General features: G+C 39.0%; 1 long non-coding RNA gene across 2 annotated transcripts; it reads left to right on the top strand.

Moving 5' to 3' along the window:
* The first annotated feature begins 143 nt into the window (after positions 1-143).
* LOC136995328 (uncharacterized) lies at positions 144-21,321 on the top strand. 2 transcript variants are annotated; one of them, XR_010886898.1, is made up of 5 exons: positions 144-182; positions 10,113-10,163; positions 11,377-11,438; positions 18,295-18,399; positions 19,141-21,321. It is a non-coding gene; the product is annotated as an uncharacterized lncRNA (long non-coding RNA). The 2 variants fall into 2 exon arrangements; XR_010886897.1 differs by lacking the exon at positions 144-182 and adding an exon at positions 1,030-1,079.
* Positions 21,322-21,977: the final 656 nt, after the last annotated feature.

Here is a 21,977-nt window from a genome sequence, read left to right as displayed (position 1 = left end):
AACGGCGGCCGCGAGCCCCCCGCCGCGCCTCGCGCGCGGCCCGCCCGAGTCCCCGGCCGCGGCGGGGAGGGGGCGCGCCCCCGGCCGCGAGGCCCTGCGGGTGCGGGGGAGGAGGCGGCCGGGTGGGAGCGGCGCGGCGCGGCGCGGCGGCGGCGGCGGCGGCGGCGGGGCCGGGAGGCAAGGTGGGTGCCACGTGTGTGCGCGCGGGCGCGGCGCGGGGGCGGCCCGCGGCCGGGGGAGGGCCGGCAGGGGAGGCGGGCTGCGGCCCGGCGAGGGCAGGCGGCGCAGGGGCGGGCCGAGCCGAGCCGAGCCGAGCCGAGCCCCGAGGCGGCCGCCACCGCCCGCTCGGCGGCAACAAAAGCGGGCGGCTGCGCGGGGCCCCGCAGCGGCGCCCCCGGGCCCCGCGGCGCGGGCCCGCCCCGGGGGCGCTGGCGACACCGGGCGCTTCGTCGGGAAAAACGGGCGCCGGGGCAGCGGCTCTCCCCCCGCCCCCGTCAGGAGCTTCCCCGCGTTCACGTTAGAAGCCGCTCGTTGCCGGGGGTTGTTATAAACCTGGCGGGGCCGGTTCAGCGCCCGCTAGCGCGAGATGAGGGAGTCCCAGAAACTCAAACCGTACGGATTCGGTTGCGATCAGAGAGGAGCACGGAGTACTTCTGGAAAACCTCATGACACCGCTGCTATTTAAAACAACTAGGACAGGAATAGCAAAGGGTAGGAAGTCCCAGCTAAAGGTTGGCTCTGAAAATCTGGAAGCGATCAGCAGCCTTAACTCTGCTCCGTATTTCTCTGTAATACTGTCCCGTTTGCTAATCCCCAGGTTGCCCGCGGTAGGGCCCCTCCAAGGTCTTTGGAAGGCTTTACAGCGTTTTGTCTGCCTCTCTGACCTTTGCAATAAACAAGACCGCTTGTTTGGGTGGCTGAGGTACAGCCCTGGCTATAGCTAGCATTTTGTGCAGTGCGAGTAGGCTGTATAGTGCACATGAGTAATTGTGTCTCAGACCATGTTGGGTAAAGTGTATTGCTATCTACCTAGCACGTGGGATGGTACGCAGTCAGCAGTGACAGAAGTCGACAGGGAGGTGTGTGATATGAAAATGTGTATTAATGAGTGGGGTGAGGCTGGTAAAGTTATTTGATCTGCAGCTCGTGTGTGACAGAATGTGGTAGATGGCTTATTCTGGGAAAGGGAATGGCAGGGGGCTTTTCGGTTGTTAGCAGGCGATGCGTGCGTTCGCATGCATCGCAGCAAAGTGACTACGGCAGGAGGGGGTGCAGCACATACTTGGCAATGCTGGTAAAGATAGAGGAAATTGTATTTCTGGTCTAGATGGAGATCTCAGAGGTAGACTAATCTGGGGCATTATCTGTTACTTTCCAGGCTTTCAGAAGGTTGTTTTTTTAATGTCCTTTTTTTTGTTGTTTTGTTTTAAATGGGGTGGGTTTTTTTTCCTGCTCCTGTGCTGATATTTTCAAGGGCCTTTGCAGGGAAGAAACTAACTGATTGTACAGGGGAAAAGGCTGCCAAATGCACAAAGCCAACAATAAAAAGGAGGTTTGTTTGTTTTGCTAAATTGTTCCAGTTCTAGTAATCTGAAGTGTTTCATTGTTACGAAAGGCAGTTTCTGAAACTGTAGTTTTCAAGTTGATACTGTCCTTTAAATATCTTATAAATAGTTGTCCAAGACATTCTTGTTTAAGAATTTCTTTACTGTAGTTTTGTTTTGTTTCTTTTTTAACAGCATTTTAAAACAAGAGATAGAAGGAAACTTTTTCATAGACAAATATGTCTTCTTTCAACAAAAAGATAGATATTACTAAAATTGTCCTCCAAGTGTAAAAATAGTATTTATTACTTTGTGAATCACAACACAGACTAATACTGGAATCAGATCCTGGAGCTAGTGATAACCACTCTTTTTGTTTGCTGCACATGTACTTTTTAGAACTAGACTAATACTTAAGGTCTGTTATCTGTTTGAAAATGAGGCTGAATTTGCATTTGAAGGAGTCAGCAACTACAGAAATGCTGAATTTAATGGCTGGTGTGAAACTGGGATGCTGTGGAGATCATGCACCAAATCCAAAGCCTGCTGAAGTCTGTTGAAATCTAATGCACTCTGATAAGTTTTAGCAGAGACCCTAAAATGGAAGCTCAGGCCTACATCAGTGGTCATCCAGATCCTATTCCTGCCTCAGACTTAATCTTTGAGCATGCTGGAACTCCAGTTCCTGTACCAGGCACTGTCTCTCCCTGAGATATTTAAATGTCCTCATCATCCTATGACAACATTCCACCAAATGTATAAAGTTATATATATATATATATTTATATATACACACACATATATTTTAAGGGGACAACAGTTGTAGTCAATGAGCTTACTTAAGTGCAACTAAAGGAAGAATTTAACCTACTAATCCTCCCCCTCTTGATGTTTAGGGACTCCAAAAATGTGAGTGTAGACTTGTATGGAAGAAATGCATCAACAATTTTGAAGTTCTTCAGTGTTAGACAGAAATCAGCAAGCAAAAATTTGTCTCACAAACTGAAAACTGCAGTAACTATTTTCAAATTTTTCTTCAAAAATCTCTTCTCACATAAAGTTAATTAGGTGTAATTTCAAGCTAAATGGGCTTTTTTTCCCTATGCAAAAATATAAAAATAGATCAAATATGAGCTTAGAGTGGAGACTTGGAATCACCTCTGCATCTTAATAGGGTGTAACTACAGGAATGCATTTGAAGAATAATTTTGGAAATGTCATTTTTCTTGAACTGCTGTTCATCAGTCTGATTATTCTGCATCTTCACATGCCTCAGAAACATTTGTTTTTTTAAAAAACAAGACATTTGGTAGCAAACTAATACATTATATGGTTTAATACAACTGTAATTGAAGTCCACTTAGATTAGTAAGCAGCATTCATCTGAGAAATACAGTACCTTTACTGTTCTTCTCAGTCACTAATAAAGAAGGGCGTGCTGGATGGAGAGAAAAGGCAAGAAAAGATACTACAGGACATGCTGTGCTCTGGTGGTTCTTTGTTCTACATGGCTTATGATGAAACGGAGACTAAATTAGAGCAGCTGTGGGGCTGCTTGAATTTACAGAGGGATCAGGTAGGTTCCTGCCAACTGTGAAGTACAGCACCGAGAATGCCTGTCTTTATACATCTTCATTTATCTTTTGGTATCTTGCACAACATCTAGGCCTGATGCAGAAGACAATAGCTTTATCTTTCATTTTTAATTTAGGCAATTTTAGAAGGCTTAAACCTCTTCACTGTTAGCTAGTCATTTCAAAAGAAGGTTGCACTGAAAGAAAGGCTCCCAAGAAGTAAGTTTCAGAATTAGATTAGTTATAAACATTTCTTATAATGCTATAACAATAAGTTATAGTATTAGTTTATAGTTATTAGTTATATTAATTCTATAATCAGTTAAAACTTACAACCTTTCTCATTCCTGCTACCACATTTGGTCACCCGTGCAATTATGGGAAAGGTGGGGGAAGTTTTTCAAGCTGTACATTCCCTCAGATTTCCCAAAATTGAATTAATGGACTAAGGTATAGTGATATTCTCAGGTATTTTGCCAAAAACCCCACAACCCAAAACAAAAAATATGATTGTACCCTCTTGTTAATTGTGTGACACTCAAGCATTTGTCTATCTTGCACTGCATGATGATGTGATACAGAAGCAGACAGCCATAGATGGCCAGAAAAAGCTTAATTAAGTATTCTGCAGCTGCTATGAATTAGATCAGCATCTGCATCTGTGTAAACAATGAAATTCATGATAATTCTGAGGGCCAAGCAAAGTAGAGATTTGTTTTGGATAGATCCTTAGCCACAATTCAAATAGAATTCAAATCAAACCTGTTCTAAGGGTAGAAAAACGTTGGTCAACTCATTCTCCCCTTTCTGAAGGCCACTATGGTTCCCCATCCTGGCTACAGATACAGATTCCAACATACCACAAGAAAGGCTGTTGTTACCATACTCCTAGCTCGAAGAGGAAATGCCAGGGTTTTTTTGAGAAACCCAATTTGCAGGGGTTTTCCAGGCCAAACTTTGAGATATACTTCAGATAAGCATTCAGAGTTTTGGATGTTCCTGACAATTTGCATCTATTGCAAGTGGCTTACCACTTTCTGTAACCAAAGTTGGAGTAAAGGATATGCAAATTTAAAAGGTCAATCATCCTGCATGTTATAACAGAATATGCCATATGAGATTTGCAGCATAAATTGAATATGGAATACAATAGTAATAGATTCGTGGAATGAGGGAATAAAAGTACTGCTGGCAAACTATGTGCACAGATATACCTGCATGCATATACTAAGAGGCAATAGGTTAGTCTCTGTTTTTTTTGAGAAAATTCACTGTTCTTAATTTAATCTGTAAACTCTTCAGTGCTAGGTTCATGTTTTTGTTTTGTGTTTGAACAACTCCAAGCACTACATAACTGTAGTTTCTAAGTGCTGCAGTAATACTAATACTTCTGTTATCACAAACAATAATTAATATAAAACTTTTATTAGCTGTTTTAGAGAGGTCCTTTGAAGACTGACAGCTCTTGTTGATATGTGAAGAAGAACCTGTAACCTCTATGGCCATAAAATGTAATTTTACAATAGTTGGGTCAGCTTTTAGATGTGCTTATGCCACTTATGTTAGTCTATATTAAAACTTCCATGAGCCTCCAGCTGTGATGTCATTGGTTATAACTCTTCCCATGGAAGCACTTAAAAAAGTTGATATTACTGAGGTTAAAAGGAAACTGAGCCTCAGAGGTCATGTTTGGATATGTACTTTGGTTTAGATGTATTTCATCTGAAGTTTTTGTTGCTGTCATACGATCTAGTTTGAGCACCTTTGCACAGCTCTTGTATGATATGGACAGATTTAAGTTCCCATTTCTGGTCATCTACTTTCTGCAAGTCTGCACCATTTTATAAGGAAAAAAGTATCAAGCTTGCAATATCTGATTTCATTGATGTCTTTATGGATAGCTACAGCGAGGCAGTTGAAGGAGAAACCCTGCTACTGAATTGGAGAAGCTAAGGTTCTGAAATTGAGGGGTATTTTTCTTAGGCAGGTAAGGACCATATAGAGACAACTATTCCATTCTTTCCTTTTTTAATCAATTAAAAACTGAAACTTCTCTGACTGACCCATCAACAATGTCATGACCTGTCTCCATTCTTAAACTCTCAGTAAAGCTAAGTATTTTCATTATGGCAGCAAATTGAGTTGATAACACTCAGCAGCTTTTTGCCTTTACCCTTTTCAGCTTCAACAGCCTGAAGGTATGTGCTATAAGGCCGCTGTCCTCTGGAATCTTGGGATGCGAGTTAGCTGCCCCCTGGGCCATAACTCAGACACAGAGCTAGGGCTGGAGAGCAGGAATGTGTTTGGAAGGGAGTCATGGGATTTTCCAGCTGTAAGTGGGAGTGGAGGCTCTGTTGGGGTCCAGATAGTCAGGTGGGGTGGAGGTGGGGCAAAGATAGAGAAGGGCATATAGACATCAGTAATTCAGGAAAGACTCTTGCTCACTAAGGAATATATAGATTAAGAATTTCTGGATTCAAGTGAGATTTCATGAAAAGTTCCTGCATCCTTTTTGCAGATCAAACCCAGCAGTTTAACCCTCGCTGGAATGACAGGGAGAAGTGCTTCTTTGCCTTAAGTGGGAGAGAGTTACCTCATGTTCCTGAGGAAGAGCCCAAAACCTCATTTCAGTGAGGCTGTATGTGCCGAAGATCTAAAATGCTATCAACAGTGTAGAGGTTGGGAATCGAATAGTTAATGAAGTCAGACAGTGCAAGGACACAATTAAATGGATGGCCATGTCTTTGCAAAAGTAGGAACTATCCTGATATGCAGGTGATTACTTCACAATCTCTTCTATTTTTTTCCCCACATTTTGTAGACTCTTAATTAATTTTCATAATTATTGTGCATGATATTAATTTTTTATTACCAAACATTCTTCTACAGTACTTGCAAATTCAGGAAGTGGAATGATCCTGGGAAAAGGGCTATTTGCAGATAGTAATATAGTGGATAGAAAGTATTCTGCCACCACTTCAGAAAGCAAAGGAAAAAAAGAATGAATAATGCAGATATCTGTGCCATCTATAGAAAAAGCTATATGATCCTGTGATTTTGTATACTTCCATATCATTGTCAGTTCACAAAAAGATGAGCAGCAAGACAAAAAATTACTGGGGGAGATTTTTTTTTTTTAAGAACAGATACCAAAAGGTTTGTTTTGCTGAATTAATTGTTAGCTGCTGGCTATCATACTGGTCAACTTCTTTTTGCCTTGCTGTCACATTCCAGGGTACAGTATATCAGGTACATTAACATTAGATCAAACTTCATACACTAACAGCACAACTTGCAAGTATATATGTGAAATTAGCATTACTGTGTGTATGTGAACAAAGTGGTATCTGCTGTTTCATTCATTCTATACAGTTATTTCACATGCTTCCAGGAAATTCATCAGATACCCTAGCTTAAATCTATATGCTTATCCTTTGTAAGCTGCGTCTATTGAACTTAATTTAGAATCCAGTGCCTTTACATTTAGGCATAGAATGCACTGAGCTTTTCTTTCTTGAAAATGTCTTAAATAGTTCTTTCAAGACTTGCCTCATAATGCTAGCTGCTTTTAAGGGAACAACCTGATTTAACTATGGGATAAGTTGCTAGTACTTACATTGGAGAAGACAACTCAGTTAACGAAAACAGTTTGTATACCTGTTCATTGTGATAAGGGGCATGTTGCAAGGAAAATCCACACTATTACTATCTTGTATATGGTGAACTATAGAGTGTGACAACATTTTAAAAATAGGATAGCAAGGAGGAGCTGTAAGCAATCACGGGCAGTGGTATGGAAATGCTAGGGGTATCTTCAAATGTGACCGGATCTACTGGACTGCAATGGTGTGCAGGGGTGGAGAACAGTTGCAGAGCAGTCTGTAGCCACTCTTACAGTTTTAGAGGTGTGAAGCAGCCAGGCAAAGCAGCGGCTACAGATATTGCTAACAGAGTGGCAAGGAAGAGAATTCCATTCTCCACTGCTTCCTAACATGCATCTATTCCTTTGATTTTAAGGGAGACAGTATTCAGACCAATAAACAAATGATTTATGGATAAAAAAATCCTGAAGGCCCATGAAAAAAATTGTGTGTTGTAGAATATAATTTTGTTTACTATACCCCCCAAAATCATAAATTTAAATTTTATGTATATACAAAGTGTATATATATACACACAATATATAAAAAGTATATACCTAAAAATAATTGAAAATTTGCATATTACAAATGTTCATTTATGAAACAAGGCAAATAGGCACTTCCCCTCCCCCACCCTCCAAATTTTTAATCATGTAATTTTTTTTTTAAATCTTTTAAAAGCAACTTCATTGTCTTCAGTGAAAAGTTTCCAGTTTTCACCAGTGTAAGTGAAAGGAGAACAAGGCACAATATACTTTGAAAAACATCATGCAACACTGTATAAAGAGCCTTAAATTAACTTTTGCAGAACATAACATATAGTCACTAAATTGTAATTTTTGCCAAAGCTTTGTGGTTAGATCCCATTTATATTTACACGCACTATGGAATAACTAATATAGATGTCTTCCTGACACTAAAGCTTGGGATTTATTGGAAAAGACAAACATGTGGTTGAAAGCTGAGCTAGACTGCAGCTTTTCAAAATGAAAAAGAAAAAAAGATAGTTGTAAAATAAACCACTGTAATTTACAAAATAGACAACAAAGCAGGTCCAGGGAACAGAAGGGACATTGATCTCTCAGTTAATAGGGAATAGTTGGTACAGAAATAAGTGATTGTACATGGTATTTTAGGGCTGATTCTATTTCTATCTGAAATAGTGGTAAAACTTCAGTGAATTAAATAAGGTTTTTCTATATTTTAAATTTCTCAGCATTTCATATTAATAAAAAACTATTTAAAATTTTCATTTAATGTGCTAAGCCTGATAATCAGAAAATAAGCAGCAGAAAGACCAAGAAAGGACACTGGTTTAAATTTGATTGTACAAGTTATCTAAATGTGAAATCTCCACCTTGTGCAACATTAAGTAATCCTTTTCTAGAGAAGTAAAACATTCTATACTGAAGTGGTATTTTACAAAATACTCTTTTCCCCCAAATAAAGTGATGTACAGACCAACTTTAATAGGAATTTCTTGAAATTATCCAGGACTTTGTCACATTAATTACTGTTACCAAGCCTCTATAATCAATACAGTGAAATCCAGGCAAAATTACACCTTATTGAAATAGTGTCTCTAAAGCAAAGGCCGTATATTTTTCTTGGTTATTGTAACATGTACAATGTCTAGTTAACTCTAGCAATTGCTTTTACTATTTACTGTCTTCTGATTTAACAGTGCTTGGTTTTAATGGATGTTTAGGGGATTTGATTTCCATACATTAAGAATGTTATGCATGAAATGGCAATGTTTTACAAACATTGCATAGTTCAAAGGCAGCCCCAGAGTTGCTTTTAGGATATGATTTGGGTTTTTTGTTTTGTTTTGCTTTGTTTCATGCTTTGAGAAAATAGCTCGATATTTAGAGATTTACTTTACACTTTTTGGACTAGTAATGTTTTATTCTACTGGTCTGTTATTCTAACATATAGTAGGATATTCTTGTAACAAACAAAATTGCCATTATCTTCATATAGCACATCCCAGAAACCTACATAATCTTTGCTGTTCTCTTCCTGTCTCCCACAATGAATAAAATAGACAAGAACTGAGGCCTGATCTACCTCCACAGAGGTCAGAGTTTTCTGTCAATTTTACTGGTCCGACACCAGCACAGCTGAAAAAAATTCACAAGTGAGGGCTGTTAAAAAAGGCCTTAGATATTCTTGTTCAGTCTGAGGTTAGGCTGTCTGTTGCTGATAAATGATTTATTGAATATGGGTGAATTTCCACTACAGAACTAATATAACTGCATATTGACGTATAATTCCTTTCTTTCTCCCAATAGTATCTTCTATGATGTGCATATAAATATGGAATCTGTTTTTTCGAAAAGATTCATATGGTCAAGTTTTCTGTCTGTTTACTTGCTTAAATAAATGTTTGCAATTTAATAAAACAATTTGTAATGAATACTGTGAAACAAAGTTAAAAGAATGAGTTCTTGAAATAGAAATCATAATAAAAATGCCTTTTTCCCCTCCAAAATGTTTATTTTAACATGTGGTCACATTTTCCTACATTTTCACATTAATTGAGATCTTATTGTTCTAGAAAAATAAATCTTTTTCCCTTCGTCTAGTTTCCCAGCTCTCTTAGGCAAATAAAAAAATACACATACAGCCATAATTTGTGGTTTCAAAATAAGTAAAATTGTGTAAATTCACTGTATCTTTAAAAAGCATCATGCCAAGAAGTACTTTCACATAGCCTATGTTTCATAATTTAGCTCTCACTTCAATGAAATAGCAACATATGATTATCCTTTTGATTACTGAGTTTTAAAAGATGATCTAAAGATTTTTTATTTTGGTCCTTTTTTGGTACAAAGTAATCTTGCATTGTTGTTCAAAAGGAGTTGCTAAGGCTTTGGAGTGTCAGCTGAAGCTCCAAATGCAGGGAGCATTCTCCAGGCAAGAAAGCCTTTCTTTTTGTTTGGAAATTACCAGGATAACGGATTTGTTTTAAGGAGGCAGACTGGGGGGGTGGGGAGGAAGGGGGATACAACAGCAATATTGGCTGGCTTCTGGTGTTCTTGTATGTAATCCTGTATGTTCTTCCCATTCAGATTCAGACAAACAGTTTGAAAGAAACTGCCTATAAATATCAATTCAGTTGCAAGAAACTTTTCTTGGTTACAGAAGCTTAAATAAAGTACCATATCAAATAAAATGTGAAGCATGCTGCAAAGCTTATCTGCTTTCTCCTGAAGAAAGCTCAGTGAACATAGCCACAAGCCTGGAGCCGAATCCTCCAGTACTGAGGCAAGCAGAACAACTCTAAACACTTAAATTATTTTTAACTGTTTTCTCTATTAAAACTCACCAGTGCCCTTCTTCTTCTCCAGGAAGTTGTACCCGTCAGCACCTGCTGAGGGCTTCGTTGATCAAACTGACAGGTAAAAAAATTCCTGTAGAATAAAGCCAGACCAGCTGGCTTTGAAGAGAAACCCCCCAGTTTGGGTTGTGTTTGCCTCACTCACCCCGTACTCAGCAGCCCGAGGCTTTTTCTCCTTCAGCCGTTGACCTGTAGGCTGCGTGATGCGGGCGCGCAAGTGTCTGGCAGGCCGAGGTGCACCTGCTGCTGTCGCTCCCGAGTAAATTTAGCTGTGAAAGGTATCACTGACAAGCAGACCTTTGTCAGCGCTGGCACACGAACACAGAATTCCCGGCCCCCCCTCAAAGAACGCTGCGAGTGCAAATGGAAAATATCGAATCGGCTGTCTTGTCCAGAAATCACTTCTTTGAGAAAGGAAGAGGCAAAATTGCTTTCGTATGGCAAAAAAGTTTCCTCCTTTACATAGACGCTAAAATTGCATTCCAAGAATAATCTCTGAACAAGACAAGTTTTTGTTCTATTAATTGTGGCTGGAAGGAAACTTTTTTAATGGAAATACAGCACACACATATTTCAATTCAGGTTATTAAACTGTGTTAAGTATTAAAGTTGATTGCCTTTCTTTTCACTAACTCATTGTGCTTTTTTATCCAAAGAAATATTAGAAGACTAAAACCTTTCAAATAGGAGGTATTAATCTCATTCCCAAAATTAGAAAGCTTGCAGTGTTGAGAGACTGGATGTCAAAATTACATGTTCATAGCACTTATGCTTTGGGAATCTAGGAACCAACCACTTTTAAAATGGAAGTTGAAATAAATGGAAAGCCTTCTGAAAGTGAAGCAAACTAAACTTGGTGTTCTTGTCCTTACTGGATTCAGGTAAGGGCATTTATCATTTAAATCCGCCCATTACTTCTTTTTTTCTTCTTCCTGGAAGTGGCTTCTGTTGATTGAAATAGAATGACTTAATTTGCATCAGTATATCTATCGCAGAGTTAAAAAAGTTGTCAACATAGGTTTGCCAGGATTAGACGTAACATACCTAGATACTCCATTTCTGCTTGAAAACTATGTCATAAACTCGGACAACTTTAAGGAAAATCATCAAAAGTATGTCTTTTACTAGAATATGCTGCTTAAAAGGAGCAAAATGTTCATTTTAAAAAGAGCGATGAGAAAAAGTCTGGGTCAGGAGCGCTTTGTAAAATAAACAAGGTTCCTATTTACTTACTATGTATAAACAACCACTCACCAAGTTGTATGTCTCCGCAGGGGCACCCTTTCAGATAAAAACATGGACCTGATTGGCATCATCCTGTATCCATGGAAACGTTGTAAGTACCTCTCTCAATATGTACTTCTCTTATTCAGGGTTTAAAAGCTGAGTACTGAATAAGTAAGTGTTTTTATTTAATAATTATACAGGAGGTACTTTGGGGAAGCTTGGTAAGAGGAACAGGTTCTTGGGTTTTGTATCTGTCATAATAAAGCTCTTATGGTTTCATCAGATTTGATAAAATCACGTTTCATTTCAAGTGTCCCGTCAGCTCTCATTCTTAGATAAAAACAACATTCAAAGTCCTAATGAATGAGAATTCTGAACTTTTTGATGATCCATTACAGTCTGAAAAATAATGATCATAGTTCATGTTCCCTTCAGACTTAGGCACTGCTCTAATGGCAATAAACTAGACTGTTTTTGAACATGAAAAAGAAATAGTAGAAAAAATAATTAGTAAGAAAATAGACTCTATTTTCTTTTGAAAACAGGTATAGCCACCTGTATGGCTATTTAGTAGGTCACAGAAGTTAACAGTTTAACAATCAGCTTGAAACCTAACCAAAAGACTGAAAATAAAGATGTTTTAGCATAGAAATAAGTCAAGTGGAAAATAATAATTTTCCTATTAAATGTGCCCGCCTCACTACTTAGTTAAAAATCAAGCCAAACAACTGGCAGAAATAAGGGATTTTCTATCACCGTATTCCCATGCAGAGAAAGGAATATAGGCACAAACTACATTTACTTTCAAAATTATAATTCTGAAGATCCACTTCAGAACAAATGTAGTTATTTGAAAGTTTCCTTGGCTCAATTTCAAAATTGTTTAGGAATTCAGCCTATTATCTGGTACAAATAATGCTCACTTTCAATATAGTTTGATTTACAAAGTATGAACATAAGTGATTACAATCCATTATCTTTAAAGTTCTATTTTTTTTTAATCCTACCTTAATCATACCTTAATTTTGTTGATGGAAAATGTATTTTCTCCACCTGGGTCAGGTTGTAGCACTAAAATATTTTAGTAATTACAACCATTATCAGAAAAACACATTTCTGTCTAGAAAGATCCAGTAGTACTCATTGAAATCCAACTGGTTTAGAGTCTTGGTTGGCTAGGTTTATATTTCTGCATATTATTTTCATTTACTCCTGTTATTGTTCTTATTTGCCACCTTGTCTCAACAACCCAGTCCCTGCTGAGTGCAGATGGCACAAATGATCTCTCCGCTGATTAGACTGGAACAGCATTTGCAGACACTGTGTGTAAAACTTTATTAACTAATGAAAATTATTACCTTTTCACATGCTAGGTTCTCCACATCAGTCTTCCACATCCGTTTATGCGTGTGTATACAAATGTGTCAAAGTTTTAAGTTCTATGATTTTGGTGTAGGCTAACTGAACCTGCTTGACTTTCTGTGAAAGCTTCAGTGGGTAATCTGCCTGTGGGCTGGCCCATTTGTCCTGCAGATACTGCTGTGGATTGCCACATGAGACCTAGGATTGTGACTGCTCTCAAGAACTTTTACTCTGAGCCAGCTAAGCATATCAGAGAGGTGAAACTTCCAGCCTCCAGGGAAGGATGCAGCACACATGACAATTTTGTACATTTCCCTTCTATCATGTGCTTATCCTTGCTACAAGGTCGAGGTTGCTGGGGTACTTGCTGGGAAGTAGAATGAGACACTAGTCCCAGCTCAGCCCTCTGTGAATTCACCCTGACATAGACAAGGAAGCTCTGACCTTGTTCGTCAACCTGAACAAATAAACTTTCAGTTATGTACTTGAATGGGGGATTGCTCAGGTACACTGCAATAATGCACTGAACACATGATGGACTTGATCCTGCCACACTGAAATCGGGGGAAAAGATTTGCCCTTTCGTCACTATGTAGTGGGCAAAAATCTCAGTCTTCCCAGCCACAGATCTTGGGAAAGAAGGGGATGAGGAAAAAAGATAATGGTATCATTTGGGCACATAAATCTTCATCTAAGTAATATATTCTCAGCTTTATGATTTTTAGCTTTTTAATCCAAGATGTCTTTTTTCTAGCATTTGTTAAAGAATCACTTCCAAAATGCTAGAAAGTCAGCCTGAGCATATTGCAGATAAAATCTGTCTCCCTTCTCCATCACGTAAAATAGAGATACAACATTTGGCCTAAATTCAGTTTTTCAGGTGCTAAAAAGCTATGACAAAACTGCACAGATCGTATGATAATGCGCATATTATACAACTCTAGATCATCATATGCCCAACTTATTATTACTATTTTAGTTTGCTACAGACCAGTTTTATAGCACTGTCAACTTACACAGCACTTTACACACATAAAGGCTCATTGCATGTTCATTAAATTTACAGGCCAAATAGGGCAGTACAAATAAGCAGGGGGAAAAAGGTGGAAAACATTTAAGAATAGGAAAAAGGTAGAGTGAGTATGTGGAGACAAAAGGGGGCTGAATTGTTTGAAGGTTTTTAAGGATCAGAGGCAGACTAAAATGTGGGCAAGGAATTCTCCAAGTAGCACCTCCTGCTATTTTGGAGCCATCAGAGAGAAAATGAGCCCAAACTTTTGCCGCTTCCAGGCCTGAGACAAACACAGCTGAAAAGGATGAGATGAGAAGCCTGGCTGACTTAAAAGTAGCTGCACTTGAGGAACTTGTGCACAATTATGATGTCTCATACTTGTGGACTGAGCTTAAAACAAGCCAAAGGCAGGGGTGAGAAAGCTGAGAGTATGGACTGTACTTTCATTAGCAGGAGCAAACAATTGCCTGGAGGGAAATACAGAGTTACAGTAGCAATATGACAGAATATGAAATCCCCGGTTCATAAATGCACTCATGTATGTGCGTAACTTCAAGCCCAGCACTAAACATATATGTTTGAAGTTGCACATGTCCTTCCCTATATTCTTGTGTAGCATCCTAAAGCAGGAAGAATGTAAAGCTACATTTGGCAAGCAAGAGAGTAGGCAATGTTATGCAGGTTTTCATAGTACCTAAGAGCTGGAATTCTGTTCCTGAAGAGAAAGAAAAATCAAGAGATATCTAGACAGTGGAAGAAGTATGGTTGGAGGAAACTAACTTTAGAAGCAGCATTTTGAACAGATATGAGAGGAGGGTGTTGTGCAACGTTAGGATAGTTACTGTGAGATGTCTGTCCGTTTAAGTGGATGCTGGCAGTGATGGGGGATGCAAATTTTAGGGACATTAAAAAAGGAAAGAACACTATTTAGGAAACTAGCTGCAAGCGTAAAGGATATAAAGTTCAGAAATATGTAGGTCCGTAAGTGAGGAAAGAGAATGGAGTAGTTAATACAGACTGAGGAAGGAGGTAGGGGAGGATTGAGAAGGAAAAGAGGGTTTATTTGGGAAGAATTTTGTCTGAGGCAGTAGCTGGTAGCCAGAGGGAGGTTTATGCAATGTTGCAGAAATGGAGAGAGTCAGATTTGGCATAAAAGCAGCTGAAGGCATGGAAGAAGATAATTTCTCTGAGTGGGGAAAAGATAGGCATTTGGGATACGCTCCTCTACTTTTCTACTTTGAATGTCCTGAAAAGAAAGGAACTTTTCAAAAAGGAAAATTTAAACCAATGACAGGGAAGTATAGACAGATGCATGGGAAAAAAAATTGATCTTGCAGTGAGTTGCCAGTTCTGCTGAAATACTGTGCCTAAAAAAGTTGTATACACGTGTACACATGCACATTAAATCTCCCTATTTCTTGATTTTCTTTAAAAGAAACTATGTGAAGAAGTTACTAGTCCAGGCAGAGAAAGTAATTTTTGACACATACAATAATATTAGGTAGGCAGTGTGCTTGTGTAATATGCAAAGCATAAAGGCAGGAAGGGAAAAGGTGACATGGTAGGGCCCAAACTTAACCTTTCATGCACAGCAGCCTCTATGCAGTTCAGTGCAGTATACAGCACTGCCTCTGTCATAAAGTTCACATATAAACATTAGATGACAGACTGACTCAGGAAGACCACCTGTTCCAGGAACTACAAATACGTAACTCAGAACAACCTCTGTCTTATCAGATTCTGGCTGAGTTTAAAAAAAAAAAAAAAAAAAAAGTGGTTCTATGGGAACTCAGGTACATACCTGCCACTAATTTAAATGCTATCCAGGATAGTGTCAATAGAGGAGAGAGAGAATTTTCCCAGTAATGTTTACAGCAGAACAGTTGCACTGATTATAAGCTATTTTAAAGTAATAATAAATTAATAGTGACCTTCTCTTCCAAAGTATGATTTATTACAAACTGATCTGCTGTTTTCTATAACTGTTTTACATATTAATTGCCAGTAGACTTGCCCAAGAATTAAAATATAAATATGAGAGTGATTCATAAATAGAGTGTGTCTAAAAGCAAAAACAAAAAAAATCAAAATGTAACAAGCTTTTAGAACTAAAGCATAGTGCAAATCAGCAATATGGTATGTTGTCAAATTAATTATTTGAAAAGGAATATTTAGAATAAACATTGGAAAGGCTCAGTGGAATAAAGGGTTTCACTTAACACTCCCAGTTTCATGCAAAAAATAATTTAACTCCTGTACTTGCAAACCATTTTTCATATTTTGCTATTGTCTCCCAAACTCCTGTAAGCTCCAGTTTTATAAATATGTTCTGTTCAATATATGAGATCTGTTTTACATCTGTCCTGATATTTCAACAACAGGTGCTTATTAGTAAACAAGTAAATGGACCTCCTGCTTGTTTTAAGTATGTCTTTTCATATTATATGAATAGTTGATTTGAAAAATATTATTTTAGGTGGACTGGTATCCCAGCCATACATAAGGTTGCCTGACATTTCTCACTGAGATGTTTTTAATTGTAAGTTGTCAGATTTCAACCACTAAGCTGAAAAGTTTTCCTTTTGGGATGTGTTGTATCCCAAATTTTCTAGAATGGTTCAGCAATCACTTGAAATTAACAGTAGGAGAAGTATTCTAGTTTACATATGCTAAAAAATTATAATAGTTTTGCTGATAATCTCTAACACCTACAGATTTTGGAATAATGAAGTAAGTTTATCAGGGATGATCTTAAGGATGTATCTGAAGTCTGCCCAAATAGCGTATCTGCCAAAGAGAAATTCACCAAGAAAATACCAGGTCATGTATGCTTGTTTGAGACTTCAATTGGGAATCTGGCACCAAAGAGGAGGAGGAAGTGATTAAAAACTGTTGGCATGACTATATGCAAAGAGCCAAATTATAGCTGCGTGGCAACTAATTTTGATATTCCTGATATTTTAAGCACTGGGCATTCTTTTCTTACAGAATCTGAGGGTTTAGTAAGGCATACACTGAACTGTGTATATTTTGCCTTGTATACAGAACAGATGGGTCAGCTGCTGGTCCTTCCCTTATGTGCTCACTCTCAATTTCCAATACAAAAAGATAAATGCATAGGTTGCTTTTCTTTCTCTTTTCTTTCTCCTCCTCTCCCCCCCCCCTTTTTTTATTTGCTCCTTGGAATGATACAGGGAACAGGCTTCCCTTTGACTTTCTCTTTGCCCCAGCCTCCCAGCTCCTAATGTTGCTGTAAGCATTGTCCAGCCTTCTAAGTAGCAGAGAGAAAAATTTCTGATAGAATTCATGTATCCCGAAGAACTGAGCTGTGCAACAGCCACTTATATGTACATAAAATGTAATTCTAATCCTCTGTTGTTTTTTGGCATTAATATACTATATTCACTGAGATTGAGACAAAACTGCTGCCTCTGAGAGCCACTGATTTGGACAATTATCCAAAATCAGATTATAATAAATGGCAGTCTTAGGAATTTTGATTAACCTCTAAATAAATGTTACTTTGGAAAAACCCTGTCAAATGCATTAATGACAAGTTGTGAAGTAGTAGTAATTGCAGGCATGGCATTACAGATAACATAGTTAATTGATACCACCCTCTCAAACATGTATAGCACATCAGCTGCCATGAAGCTGGAGTGATTATAATAGTATTTTCAACAGTTTAAATATATTAAATAGGACATGTGTAAAATGGAAATTTGGGGTGCTTATTAGGATCATCCCATATGGTCATTTGATGTCTTTACTTGGGGCAAATACATTCGTAGTGTTGCTCAGTCATTAACACTTCCACCCTTCTGAGGAGGTAAGTATATAATGATCTGCCCTAATTAGCCTTTATGGGAATGTCATATGCTCCAGGATGAAGACTGTTATTAACTAAAAAGAGACCTGGTTCCCTTCCCTTCCTCCCCCCTGCAACTCAGTACGTATTCTTTGGATGACATCATTGGGTTTTGGTTTTACTTAGCTCGCTATCATTATTGTCATAGTCTGGTAATGCAGTATAAGTGCGTTTTTATTTTTTAAAAGCAAAAGTTAACAAAACAAATCTGAAAGTGCACATTCTTCTATAATTATATGGATTCTTACTTCATACAAAACACTGAGAGGTAAGCTGTCTAAGAAGTTCAGCTGAGATGTGTCATAAGATGACTGGTTATGAAAGAAGGAAGACTGCCCTTCTCCTTTTCTCCCATACCCAAGGAAGAGGCTGTTACTGCTTTTAGCTCATTACATTTGTAACTCTAAATAGTTCTTATCTCACAGGAATGATTTAACAATTAATTTAATAATGTTAGTAAAGTATTTCACAATACTCCTCTGTGCATCTTCTGGGAAGATAAAATCATTGCAGATAGGGGATAGAGGCAAATATGTCACATAGCAGATACTCCAGGTGGTATCCCAAATTGTATAGGATTTTTAAGAGTGTAATCATTACTGGGCACCTATAGTAGCCTATCACATGAATTTAGCCTGAGATCAGCATTAGGAGTAGCAGCTCCACTGCAAAGAGGGTTGGCATGCTTCTTTGTGTTTGGTACACCAGCTCCTATTTCCTTAGGGATACCTTTCCCTGGTTCGAGTATCTTCATGCTCTCAGCCTGGCTACCAGTTGCAAGAAGACAGAAGAGGAACTCACCTAGCAGTTAATTTTTCCTCATCACATGTAAGTTTACTTCTGTCAGGGAGCAGCAAGGGCTGGCTGCTCCGCAAGGCAGGTGACAAGCCAGGAGCCAAAGGTGACTGCAGTGCAGACAGCACCTTCACCAATCAGGGCATGGTCTCACAACATCTGAAGACAGCAGGCAGAGCAGGGGGCTGGTAACAGAGTCCACTGACAATCCCAGACAAGCTGAAATAGTCAAGTCTGGGGCCCATCCAGAGAGTCCACTCACAAATAGTAGGAGATGGGGCCAGAGATAGGACTGGAAACAAAGCCACAACATGTGTCTACAGTCCGTCCAGGAGACAAGGCCAAAGACAAGACTGCAACAAGGCTACAACATACATCCAAGAGGTCCATCCAGGAGAAAGCCTACTCACAGCATAGGTCTAGGGACCACTCAGAAGACAAAGACAGGAGTTGAGGCTGCAACATTTACAGCATAGCTCAAACTACCAAGGCATTCAGGCCTGAGCTTAAATGGAGTGCCTAGACCCATCTGCAGAGGGTGTGGGTGGATGCCCCAGGTGAGGCTGTTTAGGGCCATTAAGGCCTGTTAGTGCACTCAGGACTCTGACAACTTCTTCCTTTCTCTTTCCTTTATCAATGCTTGCAGTCATACAAGTCAAAATGCATCTGCCTAGATCACCTTTCCTAGTGATGGTCTAGAGAAACAATCTGTTTGGGGATGGGTTCAGCTTGAGATTATAAATGAAAAGTGTAAAACATGTTCTTGTCTTTCAGTGTTTTCATAGAAATGCAGTAGAGGAGATTACATGTACAGAATCTAGGGAAGAATATCAAGACTTTGGATTTCTTGGTGGGGACACATTTTTTAAGAGTCCTCAGTTCATCTTGTTCAAAGCATGACTGCAGCCCTTTGCTGTAGGATCACCTCATGAACAGGTCAAGAGAAAACAAGGTGTGCATGGATGTTATAGCTGCACATCTCCACTAAGCTAGAGGGAGCTTCTTCAACAAGATGGAGGTATTGGCAGAATGAAAAATCGAGAAGCATGCAGAGGACAACCAGCATGTGCCAAATCACCATGATCTCTCAGCACAGGAGTCCAGGTGAAAGGATTGATTTTGGAGAGAGAGTTGCTCAACAAAAAGGAAGAAAGAAAAGAAAAACCATGGGCATGTTTGTTTTCACTTGTAGTTTCTCACTTCAGTAAGGCAATGATGGAAACCTCTACAATGGGGTTCCTGCAGGTGAACATCATCAGGAGTTTTAGCTTCATGCACTTAAGAATGTTGGCTGTTTGTGTTTTTTTTTTACTGAATATTTTGGATTCCTGAAGGAATTACTGGCACAATTGGTTCTGCATTTGAAGAGCTGGTTAAAGTGTAAGTAAGTTTTTCAAGGCAGAAGGGCATGCCCACAATGCATATTGGTAGGCTGACTGCTGCTGTTCCTTTTTGTGGTTGGGAAAGAGAACTGGCTTGATGCAGTGTAAAAAAGGGCTGAATTTCTCAAAAACTGATGTAACACATATCTTCAGTGTATACTGCATTAATGCCCATGATTAAAAGAGCTAGATAATGCCTGATAAAAGAATTAAAATATTTCCTGGAGATGAAGACTACTCCCTTTGGACTAGGTCCTTGAGGTGGCCTTGCAAAGAGGGTGCCACCTCCCAGGACAGAACATCAAAAGGTGGCTCTTCACACAGGAAGCTTCTGGACCTGTTTTGTTGATCATACCATATGTGGATGGCAGTGTAATTCCATCATCAAGAAAATTCAGGAACTTCATGACCTGGATAAAATGTGTAGTCTGCTGCGTGGTGGAAGGCTTATAGCCTACAGTGACAAGAATAGAGCAGAGAGCAAGGATCAGCCATGCCTGAAGTGGGCCTTCTGCTCCTGGTTGCAGGTTTTATCCATCTTTCCCCTCTGTGTGCTAGGTGGCACAACAGAGTCACAATTTCTCTCTGGGATAGGGCAATCACTTGATGTGACTCCTAGCAGAGACCTGTGAGGGGCAGTGAGATGCGAGGAAAGCTAGCAAGTACAAATTGGATCTGCTGAAGTATGGCTTGGACTCATCCACTCCATTTTACAACTGAATTAGTGATTTAGGGATGATAGAGTGACCAATTTGACCCACTTGGCCATTTGCAAATGCAAACTTAGAACAACCAAAGCAATGTAACTATAGCTATGGGAGCTTCAGGGCTCCATTCTCTCTCCCTGAGATCACAGGGTATGAAATACAATAGAACATCTTTGTCAGGAAAGAAATAAGTTCAGCTTAGCTTCAGCTTAGAGGTTCTGAGCAAAGGCTGTAAGTGTAGCTGCTTGAGAAATGGAGTTAGAATGTTGTTGCGAAAATAAAGATGAGACTAAAACCTCAGGCTAGGGAAATTGCTTTGTAAATTCTATCTTTTGAGAAAGAGAATTTGCAGGTTAAAACAATTATTTCTTCAAAGCAATTCTTTTCTAGGTCATCCTGCCAGTTTAAGCCAGCTTTTACTTTATGCAATAAAACCATGAGATCAATTTATAACCTTCTAGTCATGTGTATCTGTTGTCCATTTTCAAATGAAAACTCATAGTCCTGAAAATTCCACCATTCTAGTAAAATATCACCATCTAGCCAATACATGTACTCAAAACTGTGTGAAATGAACCCAAGTCCTGTATTTTCTCTCGATTGCCTTGAATGAGGTTTTGCTAAATATGTATAAGAGCAGTTCATAATTTCAAATTTTTTTTGAAATAGCATGATGCATGTCTTCAAATAAAAGCTATCTTGCTTATGAAAAAACTTAGCTGCAAAAAAGTCAAAATCTCCAACAGAAACCAGAACTGTTCCTGTTGTATTCATAGTGTTCTATGAACAGTAGTGTTTTTACCACTTTTGTTAATGATTTGAATTTGTTTTCTGGTAGTAAAGCCAGCTTGACGGACTACTTTACAGTAAATAAAGTTTTTACTCTTAAATGCTAAAAACAAATTTTTAAGCTAAAGTTTTTCTTTTGAGAGTTGTCCAAAGTTTCATTCCCTGACTTCTTCCTAAAGCTATGGCGACATAAATCAGACCTAAAGCATCCCAGTTTACACAGCTGTGCCAGGGAAATAGTGCAGGAACTTCACCTTGCCAAGGGAAGGACTGCACCCTGGCAAAGATCAGCTCCCTGCTCCTTCCTAACTTCTTGCTCATGGTTGATGGGTAGTAATTTCTGTCCCAAAAGCAGTGAATGGGACAATGACCCTGACTGGACAGTAGTGATTTTCATAGCTGACTGAGTAAAACCTCAAGGAATCTTTATTTTTTTTTGTGAGGACAAGGAGACAGTCTCTCATCTCTTTAAGAATGTTTGAACGTAAGATTACTAATAGGAAACATTATACACAATTACATCTATATTTTCCCAATCATTTTCCATGCACCAATCCTCAGCCAACACAGTTGGCATCACTCCCACTGAAGACACTAATTTACACCAGCCGAGGTCCTGGATCTTATGTTATTTTCATATTTATGTACTATAGTCTGTGAAATGTCAATAAAGCATGCTGGTTTTGAATTGGATAAGATCACAATAGCACAACATAATAACGATTTTACATAT

This window comes from Apteryx mantelli, chromosome Z (assembly GCF_036417845.1).
Source record: "Apteryx mantelli isolate bAptMan1 chromosome Z, bAptMan1.hap1, whole genome shotgun sequence".
Classification (NCBI taxonomy): domain Eukaryota; kingdom Metazoa; phylum Chordata; class Aves; order Apterygiformes; family Apterygidae; genus Apteryx; species Apteryx mantelli.
The sequence above is the reverse complement of the archived record's forward strand: the minus strand, read 5'-3'. Positions and strand labels throughout refer to the sequence as shown.